Below are 13,530 nucleotides of genomic sequence, written 5' to 3'. Positions count from 1 at the left end.
GAAAAATAAATTCTTTTAAAACACCTTAATTAAACAATAATTGCAAAAATTAAAAGGAGCGTGGCTCCGATACCGCTGTTGGGTTTCGTAGTGACCCGACACTATGCGGAAGGAAACCCACCAAGACCCGCCCCTTAATTAAAGCAATTAACAAGCATAATAAACTTAATCAAACAAGATTAAGAACAAGAATTATACCTTTGACGCGTGCTTCGCTCCCAAAGAGCCCTTACTTCAAAATCCCGAAAAGACGAGACCTCCGACGGATCGTACCCTCGACCCGACCCGAGCGTCCTAAGTCTTGAAGGTTAGTCAAGACCCGGACAAAATAACTATGAGTTTTACGAATCAAAGGTTTACTCTTTCTTAGAGTTGCCTTTTTAATTTCACTCAAGGTTTTATTCTCAAAATCCCAACCAAGTGGGTATTTATAGAGAATGGGGACTTGAAACCCCTTTTCATGATCAATATGGGATCATGTGTAATTGCAATAATTTATTTAATTCCAAAATAAATAATTATGCAAAAGCAATCACAAACCAACAAATGGCAAAAGGAGAGAATGGGTTAGGTGAGGACCATATCCCATGGGGGGGGGACCATTGCCTTGCTCCCCAAGGGAAGCTTGGTGGCTTTGGTCCCCACCTCTCCTTAAACCGCCACTCACAAGGGGTGCTGGGCTGCTGCCAGCTAGCATGTGCCAGCCAGCCCAGCCAGCTAGCATGTGCCTGCCCAGCAGCCTCGCATGCTTGGTGCTAAGCTGTGCTAGGCGCTGGTGCTGGTCAGTGTTAGCTGCTGCACGCTGCTGGCTGCCTAGCACTCCCCAACGCACACACATGCCTCGCACTCCCAGCATGCGTGCTGCTAGCGAGCCACGCATGCTGGCCCCCCTTAGCTTCGCACACCACGCACACACCTTCGCAGCACCTCTCGCACTAGCCACGCATGATGCGCAGCGTGCATTGGCCTCGCACCACACGCACGCCCACGCATCACACAGCAGTCTTGGTGCGTGGTGATGCTGGGCTGCTGTGCGTGGCCTAGCACTATGCTGGCGCCCAGGCCCTCGCATATAGTGCGATGCTTGGTGCTGCCATGCGAAGGCTAGCACACAAGCCAGCACACACATGGTGCGCCAATGCGAGGCAGGCACCCATACTAGCACATGGTGCCAGCAATGGTGCTGCCATGCCAGGCACCCACGCACGCAGCACCCAGTGCCTGCGATGGTGCGCCTGGTGCCTGCGATGGGTTGCTAGGTGCCCCTGGTGCGCCTGGTGCCTGCGATGGGTTGCTAGGTGCCCCTGGTGCGCCTGGTGCCTGTGATGGCTTGCCAGGTGCGCCTGGTGCGCTTATTGCTTGCGATAGGCTGCCAGGCCGCGCCTAAGTTGCGATAGTGCCTAGCACACCATGGTGCGCCTAGCACACACATGGTGCACCTAGGCTTGCGACAAGCTAGCCTAGCCTAGCCTAGCTACGGCTACGCTCATACTTGTTGCTTGTGATTTTGCGACGCTCGGTCTCGACGCCCTAGGCTCGATTTTCGACGTCTGTATTCGTAAAACTCTGTCGACTCATTAAATCCTTTTGGATTAATTCGTGATCTCGGATCAGTGATTCGACTTTGTTCGACCCAAAGGGTTCAGTTAAGATCAAGCTGTAATATCAATTGTACCTCGATATTACTGATCGGGAGCGGCCTCCACCTAGGCATTCCAATCACTTGAACTTACTGAAGAATTAGCTCTGTAATAATTCGGAACCCTCTATCGGAAGAATACACTTGTTGGAAGGACACCATTCCTTTCAAATATTGACCGCAAACCCTCACTTGATGGTCGACAGTCCGCCTAGGCTGGGGCTATCATCATAGTGGGTTAAAAGTGATAATCGTCGACATCCGTCTAGTTCAGGGGCAATCATTATTATGATTTGATTAACTCGGAAAATGTCATACCATTCAAGGTATCAAATTTTCCAAGTCAATCAAATTTCTCTCCAATTGAATTTGATAGATGCCGACCAAAGAAGCGCAAGCGGTCTCGTATTTGAAAGGAGCAATCCCTCTTTAAAAAAGAGATTACTCCTTCTGAGGGGCTAATGTTTGGGGGTAAAATAGCCCTAACAAGCGGACCACTGTTAACGCAACATGTGTCCCAATAGCTTGCTGACACGTCCCCAAAAGGAACCAACCCTCTACTGACACGTGTCACCAAAACCCAAGAAGGGAATTGATCTCCTTCTCTATAAATAGAGGAACCATCCTCATTTATAAAGAATACAATATACATTGAATACATATTCAATACACACAAAAACGAGTAATCTCCATTGCAGAACCCTCCTGACTCATGAGGGGTTATTACTATTTTCCGCACTATACTCCTCAAACACGTTCTAACTTGATCGTCAGAGACAGAACTCCCTCCCTCGGGAGTCTCCGTTGTTTTGCAGGTACAGGCAGCTAGAGGTCAGTCTCGGTGTTGTAACTCTCCCGCAGGACACTTCAAAAAACCCCGAAACAATACCCTCCAGGTTTTGGCTTTTTATCAATGATTCACATCATTAAACTTTCATTATCACCAGTACCCCTAAACTTTTCCCTAATTTACTACAGTAAGCTTAACGTTAAGTAAACGTTAATTATACTCGTTTTTGGTCTGACTTTCCTTGACTAAAATTCCCCCCATTCATTAACTCTCCCTCCAAGCCCAACCAACAACAATAAATACAAAAAAACGATCATTCATCTTCTTCACTCTCTCCCCTGTTCTACTTCTTCTTCTGTAAACCCGACTGGACGCCTTTCCCCTGTTCTTCTTCTGGATTGAAGCAAAATCCTTGGAATTTTAGCGACACTGTATGGATTTTTAAAGGTTAGTGCTTTCTGGAATTTTGGATTTTGTTGGTTTAAATTGTTAGGTTTAAATGAATGTATGTATACCTATGTAGTTTGCTGGTGGATTTTGCTCGATTTCCATATGATCATGTTTGTGTGCTAAATTTTGTATTTTTTAGATATATAATTCGATGAGGTTGTCAATGAATTTGCATGGTACAGTGTAAATGTTGAACTTTGGTTTAAATTTGTGTTGTGATGCTTTGCTGTGCTTAAGTTAAATTAGTTTTGTATGATTTTGCAGAATGAGTGACAAGGTTGTGTTGAGATTTAAGTATAAGGTGCATAATGTTAACATTGAAGTTGATCCAGATATGTGCAATCTCATGGATTTGATGATAGAATTTGAAGATAGGTTACAAAAAAAGGGAATAGTTATATTGAACTTATTTGTTGCATTGCATGCCCTCCAGAACAAAGTATACATTTTGGTTGGGACCTCTGAAAGTTCAACTTTCATGAATGATTTAGTGTCTGAGTTTAGGGGGAAAAAATAGCTGAGGAACAAGTAAACCAAGCTTTACTTGAACCACCTCCTCTTAATGAACCACCACCTGAAATTATACCACCACCTCTTAATGACCAAGCTGCCAATCCTGTTGACCAAGATTCAAACCATTCTGCTCCACTTCAACAACCTTCTAGGATGAAGCTACAACCTAGGAGGAGATTGAGACTAACGTACCAATCAACTCCTCAAGTAACAAATACTGAATCAACTCCTCAAGCAACAAATCCTAACTCTCTTGTTAACCCCTCATTAGAAGAGCTTGACAGTAGGATTTTAAACTATGACCCAGATGCTACCTTCGCTAATGTACATGAGGAGTTTGAACTGAATAGTGCTAACCAGTCTGCAAAAGATTACACTAAGGGTAGGAAGGAGTTTGAGAAGTACATGGAGAAGGTTGAGGGTAAGGGTCTGGGTAAGGGTAATGGTAAGGGTAAGGGTAAGGAAGTAGTTGGTTCTTCTGGTGGTGAGAAGTTACCCCTATCTCCCATGTCACCACACATAGTGTTTAAGACACTGCCAGTTAGAAGAAGCCCTAGGTTTTCACCAGCACAAACTACTACCAAGCAACCCTTTGACATTTCTTCATATAGTCCAAACACCAGAGGTCCAAATCCAACCACTAACCCCATGCTTTTCTCTAGAAAAATTCCTAAGAGTACACAAATTAGGAAGGGAATTTGGACTGGTGCTAAGGTTAGAGTCAGTGCTAAGCCAAGTGAGGTTGAGAAAAGCAGTGAACCAAAAGCTAGAAGGAGAGTTAATTTTGTTACTGACTCTAGTGATGATGGGGGTAATGATGGCAGTGATGATGGGGATTATGATGATAGTGATGATGAGGATTATGATGAGGATTCAGATGGTGAAGTCATGCCTGATGGTTAAGTACCAGAAGATGAGTTGTTGGATTTAGGAAATGTTCCCTACATAGAAGACAATTGGGAGCAGGGTGTTTGGTCTGGTTTTATAGATAATGATGATGATGATGATAACTACTTTCAGCAGCTGTATGGGCATGGTGAAATGTATGAAGAGGTGAAATTTGGGAAGATTGTACTTAGACCTTGGATGATTTTCATAGACAAGGCTCATTTAAGGGAAACTTTGAAAGATTATGCAGTGCAGGAAGGTTTTGCTTTACATGTTGTTGTTGCAGACAATAAGAGATACACTGTGACATGTTATGCAGAGTGTTGTGAGTGGAGATTACATGCCAGTAGGTTAGTTGATGGTAAGACATGGGCAATGAAGAAAATATGGCCAGATGTTCATAATTGTAGGGGTTTGGAAACCTACAACACTATTTGTACTGTCAAGTGGGCTGCTCCTAAGGTGATGGAAGATATTAGGGCTGATCCAGACATTCCAGGCAAAGCATTGAATGAACTCCTGTTTCAGAGGTTTGGGATATATATGAAACAAGCTTCATTGTACAGGCTGAAGAGATTTGTAATTCAGAAATTGTTTGGTGGTCATGATGAGTCTTACTCACTTATGCCAAAGTATACTGACATGATATGCTTCACTAATCCTGAGTCAAAGGCTTTTGTAGCTTGGAAACCGAGTGAAAGCATTCCTAGGGTCAATCAAGTATTTTCATAAGTTTTGCTAGACAATGGAAGGGTTTTCTGGGAGGTTACAGGCCTTTTATTGGGGTTGATGGGGCACATTTAAAAGGCAACTATGGTGGTATTCTGCTGTCTGCTGTTGCATTAGATGGCAACAATGAAATTTATCCAATAGCATATGCCATAGTGAGAGCTGAAGACAAAGAAAGTTGGGCTTATTTCTTCTGGAATCTTCACACCATAGTCAAGCAGTCAAGCAGAGAACATTGGACAATTATATCTGACAGACAAAAGGTATACATTTCTTACCTGTTGAATTTAGCTTTTCTGTACATAACTTTGTAGTACTTAACCTAAAGTATTTTGTGGCTTGCACCAACAGGGAGTTGATCTTTCCCTGACACAAGTATGGCCTGATGCAAAAAGGAGGTATTGCTGCAGACATTTGAGCAGGAATTACAAAAAAGCATTCCCAGGTCCTCTGATGTATACTTTGTTCTGGAGGGCATGCAATGCAACAAATAAGTTCACCTTCAGAAAAGCAATGGAAAAGTTGAAGGAAGGAGGAGAAGATGTTATGACTTGGTTTGCTGATTTAGGTGATCAGTCAAAATGGAGCAAACATAAGTTTGATCCAAATGTGTGTAATGACTCAAACACCTCTAACTTTGTTAAGAGTTTTAACTCCACACTAGGTGTTGACAGGTGCAGACCTGTCTTAACCTTTCTTGAAGGTAATACTTCTACATTTGGCTCATTATTACTTCTCATAAAAGATCAACTGATTTTGTGTACTAATACTTGTAATTGGCATAATTGAAAGGTATTAGAAGAGTCTGTATGGTCAGCATTGCTTCAAGGCATGAAAGAGCACAAAGATGGGAGGATAATGATTTATGCCCCAAAATTGCAAAGTTGGTCAGGGAAATTAGCAAAGCAACCTCCACCTGCAGAGCTTTTCAGTCAATTCTAGGAGAGTATGAGATACATGAAGGGAAGTCCCAGTTTCCTCTAAGTCTCAACACCAAAATTTGCTCATGTGGAGCTTGTCAACTTTCTGGTATCCCCTGCAGACATGCAGTGAGGGCAATGCTCCACGCTAAGGTTGATCCTCATAACTATGTAAGCTCCTGGTATACTGCAAGAACCTACAAGCAAGTTTATAACTATGTTATAAACCCTGTTCCTGATTCAAGTCAGTGGCCACCTGTTGATGCTGACCACCACCCTCACATTCATCCACCAAAGATGAAGAGAGGTGTTGGTAGGCCAAGTAGAAACAGGAAGAGAGAAGAGGGTGAAGACCAACCAGGGAAGATGTTTAGAACAATTAAATGCAGCAACTGTGGGAACTTGGGGCACAATGCTAGAACTTGCAAAGGGGGTTTGACTGGAAAGGAACTTTAGTCAGTTAAGGCCATGGTTATTAAAAACCCAAGAGTGAGGGATCAATCAAAAGCTGCAAGACAAACTAGAGCTCAATCCAAAGCTGCAGCATCTGCAACAGAGCTCTCATTATCACAATTGGCAAGCCAACCACAAGACTTGTCACAATCTCAACCTTGACATCTGATATCATAGCTGCATGAGTAGTTCTGTAGGTTTTGATTTACTCTTGACAAACTTATGTAGGTTTTTGAACAAGTTTTATAAGTTTTAAGTACTGTTGAACTTGTTTTATTTCATTGTTGAACTTAGTACTAAATTGGCAGCAATACCTGCTATGTCTTTTTGTATGGTAATGCAACATTACTTAATTGCTAGACTGATATATACGAGTTTTAGTATGAAATAAGTATCAGCACTTAATTGCTATTTTTTTTGCTCTTAAAAAAAGTACAACTTAGTGAAGAAGTTGCAAGAGTATACAAAAATACACCACTATCATTTATTTCAAAGCAAAACACCAACTACAACTTAGTTCATCTATTTCAAACCTACAACTTAAAGGCAACTATTTCAAAACAACAACCAACAACACCAAATACATCACCATAGCCAATTTCACAACCAAATACACAAAATCAGCAAATTCATCCGTCTTGTGCATAAACTCTGCAAAATCTGCCCTTAATGCTTGTACAGACGATGCTTCAGCCATGGAACCTTGCCTCCCTCCTATGTCCCTTACAATTTGATCTTTAGTCACCCACATGAAGAATTCACATAACCTGCATTTATAATAAGCCCTTCCAGGATTGGCTGTAGAGTTAGAAAACCTAATGTCTGTAGATCTTGGAGGTTGGCTGATGTGTAAACAAGATGAGAAACCTTGTTACAAGAAATGATAAGTTAAAAGATTCAAAGGATTTTAAGGTTCAATTATCAAGTGATCAGTTTAGTTAGGGGAACTCTCACCCTAAGCTAAGGATATAGCAAAGAGGAACTCTCACTCGTTTGCTTGGGATAGTTTAGATGAGGGAACTCTCACCAAATCATAAACTATAAGTCCTAATCTTGGGAACTCTCACCAAAACTAACACTCTTCAAATTCGGATACTCAAATTTGGAAAACAAAGTGAACTAAACTCAAGTCACTTCAATTAACAAAACACACGTTTTAGGCAAATAATCTTGGATTGTTTTCATTCATTCAAAGTGTGCTATTTATAGCATCAATACAACCTTTTCACTTGCCTACTTTAATTAACAAAATAAAATAGACAAAAGTAAATTAACTAAGGGAATGAGTGGAGAATACACGTCCCACTTAACCCCTTTTACAAACAAGATTAAACTTAATTAAAAGAGCTAAAGACTAGGCTTGAAACAAGGGAAGATGATCAGCCAAACAGCATCCAAAGAGCATCTTCAACACACGTCCAAAACAGCCGTTTGCAAGCTTGTGTAACCCCCATTTTAATGCCTTGATTCACGCCTCTTTATTCTTCATAACCCCCAAATAATGAGGTGCAATGCTCAGCCAACAAACTCCACAATTCACGCCCAACAAGTGCCATGAATCACTCCTCTTCAATCAGCTTGTAACCGTTGCACTTGGAGCTCTTCAATCAGCTTGTAACCGTTGCACTTGCTAGATACTTTCTACAAGGTTAATTACACTAAGTGAAGTGTAACCACTTGTAAAATGTTTCGGACCAAAACCGTGCAAAAGAGTAAGGAATGATTTGGATAGAAACAACTCCTTTGCATTGCTTTGAACTTGGACCTCACCTTGACTACTTGGAGCATCACAATCATTAGAACTTTGACCATATTGGTCATCCTCCCCTTCTTCAAAAGGAATTGCCCTCAATTCGTCATCATCAAAGTATGGAGCAAGGTCCCCAACGTTGAATGTGCTTGAGACACCAAATTGGCCCCCCAAATCAACCTTGTATGCATTGTCATTGATCTTTTCCACGATTTCAAATGGACCTTCGGCTCTTGGCATAAGCTTGTTCTTCCTTTTGCTAGGAAACCTCTCTTTCCTCATGTAAATCCACACTAAATCACCAACTTCAAATTGCTTCACGTTTTTCACCCTCTTGTTGGCTTGTTTCTTGTAGACTTCATTTGCTTTCTCAATGTTCTTCCTAACTTCCTTGTGGACCTTCAACATGAACTCGGCTTGTTCCTTAGCTCCACCATGAACGAACTTGTCTTGTGGCAAAGCTATGAGATCAATAGGAACATAAGGATTGACACCATAGACTACTTCAAAAGGAGAGTACTTTGTAGTAGCACTAGGAGTCCGATTGTAAGCAAACTCAGCATGAGCTAGCTTAACATCCCAATCCTTAGCACTCTTACTAACCAAGGTCCTAAGCAACGAACCCAGAATTCTATTTACCACTTCAGTTTGCCCATCGGTTTGTGGATGATGTGAAGTAGAAAACAGCAACTTTGTTCCCATTAGACGCCATATTGATTTCCAAAAATGACTAAGAAATTTTGTATCACGATCGGACACAATGGTGCGTGGCACCCCATGAAAACGAACCACTTCTTCAAAGTATAACTTAGCCACTTTCATAGCATCTTCGGTTTTGTGACAAGGAATGAAATGAGCCATTTTAGAAAACCGATCAACAACCACCATGATTGAGTCTTTACCCCTTTGAGTTCTAGGTAAAGCCACAATGAAATCCATGCTCACATCTTCCCAAGGTCTCTCCGGAACTGGCAAAGGCTTGTAGAGACCTTTGTGAAACACCATCTTGGCCCTTTGACAAGTAGAACAACGACTAACCACATGATGAACCGTGGCTAACATCTTTGGCCAATAAAAGTGAGCTTGAAGAAGCTCCATTGTTTTTTGAATCCCCACGTGACCAGCTAGACCTCCTCCATGAGCCTCATGAATCAACAAGCTTCTAATTGGACACTTAGGAATGCATAACCGATTTCCCTTAAAAAGAAAGTCATCATGTAAGGAAAACAAGTCATATACTCCATGGACACATTTCTGTATTATTTCAATGAAATCTCCATCCTCCTTGTAGTATGCTTTGATCAAATCAAACCCAAGAACTTTTGCTTCGACAACTCCAAGCAAATTGTGTCTTCTAGATAAGGCATCCGCAACAACATTAGCCTTTCCACTCTTGTATTTAGAGGAAAAGTTAAAGGTTTGCAAGAATTCAACCCATTTAGCATGTCTTGAATTCAACTTCTTTTGACCATGGATGAACCTTAGAGATTCATGGTCCGAATGTAATATGAACGGTTGTGGTCTCAAGTAATGTGACCAATGATCTAGAGCTCGTACCATAGCATAGAACTCTTTATCATAGGTGGAATAGTTCAACTTGCCTTGACTCAACTTCTCACTGAAATAAGCAATTGGACGCCCTTCTTGAATCAAAACTGCTCCAATCCCTTTCCCACTTGCGTCACACTCAACTTCAAATGGCTTGGAAAAATCAGGGAGTGCAAGAATAGGAGTGTTGCACATTTTCTCCTTGACTTCTTCAAAGGCCTTTTGAGCTTGTGTAGTCCATTCAAACGTCCCCTTCTTAGTACACTCAGTTATAGGAGCCATGAGTGTGCTAAAATTCTTGATAAATCTTCTATAGAAAGAAGCTAGGCCATGGAAAGAACGGACCTCCGTGAGTGTTTTTGGACTAGGCCATGATTGAATTGCTTCAACCTTGCAAGGATCCACCTTCACGCCATCACCTGAAACTATGTAACCAAGAAAAGTGACCTCATATAACATAAAATCACATTTTTCAAGTTTTCCATACAAATTTTGAGTTCTTAAAACAGAAAAAACTTGAAACAAATGATCTAAATGTTCATCCTCATTTTTAGAGTAAATAAGGATGTCATCAAGGTACACCACCACGAACTTGCCAAGAAATGGCCTCAACACCTCGTTCATTAATCTCATGAACGTGCTAGGTGCATTGGTCAATCCAAACGGCATCACAAGCCATTCATACAACCCATGCTTTGTCTTGAATGCAGTCTTCCATTCATCACCTTCCCTCATACGAATTTGATGGTAACCACTTCTCAAATCAACTTTTGAGAATACATTTGAACCACTCAATTCGTCCAGCATATCATCCAGTCTAGGAATTGGAAACCTGTACTTGATAGTAATATTGTTAACAGCTCTACTATCAATGCACATACGCCAAGTTCCATCCTTTTTAGGAACCAACAAGGCAGGAACCGCACATGGACTCATAGACTCACGCACATAGCCCATACCCATCAATTCTTCAATTTGTCTTTGCAACTCCTTAGTTTCTAAAGGGTTACATCTATAGGCAGGTTTATTTGGTAGAGGTGCGCCTGGAATGAGATCAATTTGATGCTCAATTCCTCTCAAGGGTGGTAATCCCTTAGGTAACTCATCCGGAAAAACATCCTCAAACTCTTTAATCAGTTTGGCAAGTTTAGGATTTTGACTCACAAATTTTTCATGGATTTCTTTAGAGTACAACATGAATATCTCTTCCTCACCCTCAAATTCCCTCTCAAACTCTTTACAAGACAATAAAGAAATTTGTGGCTTTTGTGGTTGTGAAAACCGTGGGGGTGGTAAAGGGTGCAATTTCTTTTGTTTCCCTTGGTGAGTGATAGTGTAGGTGTTATGGTACCCATCATGGATAGATTTTTTATCAGATTGCCACGGCCTCCCAAGAAGAATATGACAAGCATCCATTAAAACAACATCACACAATTGACTATCATGATATGAACCAATCGAAAAATTCACCATACATTGCTTTCTAACCCCAGTACTAGCATTAGAATCTAACCAACTCAATTTGTAAGGATGTGGATGATTTGTGGTGGTAAGACCTAGTTTAGATACTAAGGTTTTCGACACAGTATTAGCCTCACTGCCCCCATCAATAATTAAATCACATACCTCGTCACCAACTTTACATTTGGTGATGAAAATGTGTTGTCTTTGTGGCGCCAAAGGTTCCTCCACACGGGCTTGCAAAGCTCTCCTAACCACCAGGTTTGTTTTGTCCCCCATTTCAGGATAGCATTGGTCCTCCTCCTCTTCCTTTTCGTACGGGGTCACCTCCTTCTCTTCTTCAGACTCAAATTCCTCCCAATTGATGCTTTGGGTGGCTATGAGTTTAACCTCTTGCATGGTTAAGGCTCTTGAATTAGGACAATCTTTTTTATAATGTCCTCTACCTCCACACTTGTAACATACAATGTCACTAAGCTTGAAGTCTTTCGTGTTCTTCTTTGGTGGCTCATTAGGCTTGCTGAAAGAAGAACCCTCCTTTGAGTTGAAGGGTGGTTTGCGTACCACTGGAGTAGTAGTAGGCGTTTTCTTCCTTTTCCTTTTAGCATCAAACTTTGTCACAAGTTTGCAAGCTTCCACAAACGTGAGGTTAGTGTAACCATCAAGTTTGTCTTGTAACTCTTGTTCCAACCCAGCTACAAAACGCCCCAACTTCAGCTCTTCATTTTCAGTCACTTCACATACAATGGCAAGCCTATCAAATTCTTTGATATAGTCTTCCACCGAATCACCATTTTGTTGGAGAGTACTCCATTTCACATACTGATTTTGCTTGTAATTGTGAGGAATGAAACGATCCCTCATTCTTTTCTTCAGCTTTTCCCAAGTGGAAATGTGAGCCTTACCCCTAAGGGTACGCCCTCTTTGTTCTCCTTGCAACCAACTATCACCATAGCCTTTCAACTTGACTTTGGCAATCTTAAAACGTTGAACATCCTCATGAATGTCCTTGTATTCAAAGTACCTTTCCAAGGATTTCTCCCATTCCAAGTACTTCTCTGGATCAAGTGTCCCATCAAAAGAAGGAACGTCCACTTTGAGACTCCTATCCTCCCTCCTAGGTGGAGGGTCTTCACCTTGATCTCTCCTATCTTGCTCGTTCATGAGCCTTGCCATCAAGGCAGCAAGGTTCCCTTGGAGATTGGCATTGGTTTCGGCCAACCTTTCCTGACTAGCAATGGATCGATTAAGAGCTTCCAAAGCTGTCCTCAAGTCTTGATTTTCTCCCATGGTATGTAGGTATTCGACCCCCTTTGGAAAATTTAAGAAAATTTCCCCCTACCTGACGCGCCAAATGATGTGTAAACAAGATGAGAAACCTTGTTACAAGAAATGATAAGTTAAAAGATTCAAAGGATTTTAAGGTTCAATTATCAAGTGATCAGTTTAGTTAGGGGAACTCTCACCCTAAGCTAAGGATATAGCAAAGAGGAACTCTCACTCGTTTGCTTGGGATAGTTTAGATGAGGGAACTCTCACCAAATCATAAACTATAAGTCCTAATCTTGGGAACTCTCACCAAAACTAACACTCTTCAAATTCGGATACTCAAATTTGGAAAACAAAGTGAACTAAACTCAAGTCACTTCAATTAACAAAACACACGTTTTAGGCAAATAATCTTGGATTGTTTTCATTCATTCAAAGTGTGCTATTTATAGCATCAATACAACCTTTTCACTTGCCTACTTTAATTAACAAAATAAAATAGACAAAAGTAAATTAACTAAGGGAATGAGTGGAGAATACACGTCCCACTTAACCCCTTTTACAAACAAGATTAAACTTAATTAAAAGAGCTAAAGACTAGGCTTGAAACAAGGGAAGATGATCAGCCAAACAGCATCCAAAGAGCATCTTCAACACACGTCCAAAACAGCCGTTTGCAAGCTTGTGTAACCCCCATTTTAATGCCTTGATTCACGCCTCTTTATTCTTCATAACCCCCAAATAATGAGGTGCAATGCTCAGCCAACAAACTCCACAATTCACGCCCAACAAGTGCCATGAATCACTCCTCTTCAATCAGCTTGTAACCGTTGCACTTGGAGCTCTTCAATCAGCTTGTAACCGTTGCACTTGCTAGATACTTTCTACAAGGTTAATTACACTAAGTGAAGTGTAACCACTTGTAAAATGTTTCGGACCAAAACCGTGCAAAAGAGTAAGGAATGATTTGGATAGAAACAACTCCTTTGCATTGCTTTGAACTTGGACCTCACCTTGACTACTTGGAGCATCACAATCATTAGAACTTTGACCATATTGGTCATTGGCAGTTGCAATTCATGACTTTAAACCAATCAACTCTTCCATATCTACTAGTTGA

This window comes from Chenopodium quinoa, unplaced genomic scaffold (genome assembly GCF_001683475.1).
Source record: "Chenopodium quinoa cultivar QQ74 unplaced genomic scaffold, ASM168347v1, whole genome shotgun sequence".
NCBI classification, from domain to species: Eukaryota; Viridiplantae; Streptophyta; class Magnoliopsida; order Caryophyllales; family Amaranthaceae; genus Chenopodium; species Chenopodium quinoa.
This window is presented reverse-complemented; position numbering follows the sequence as displayed.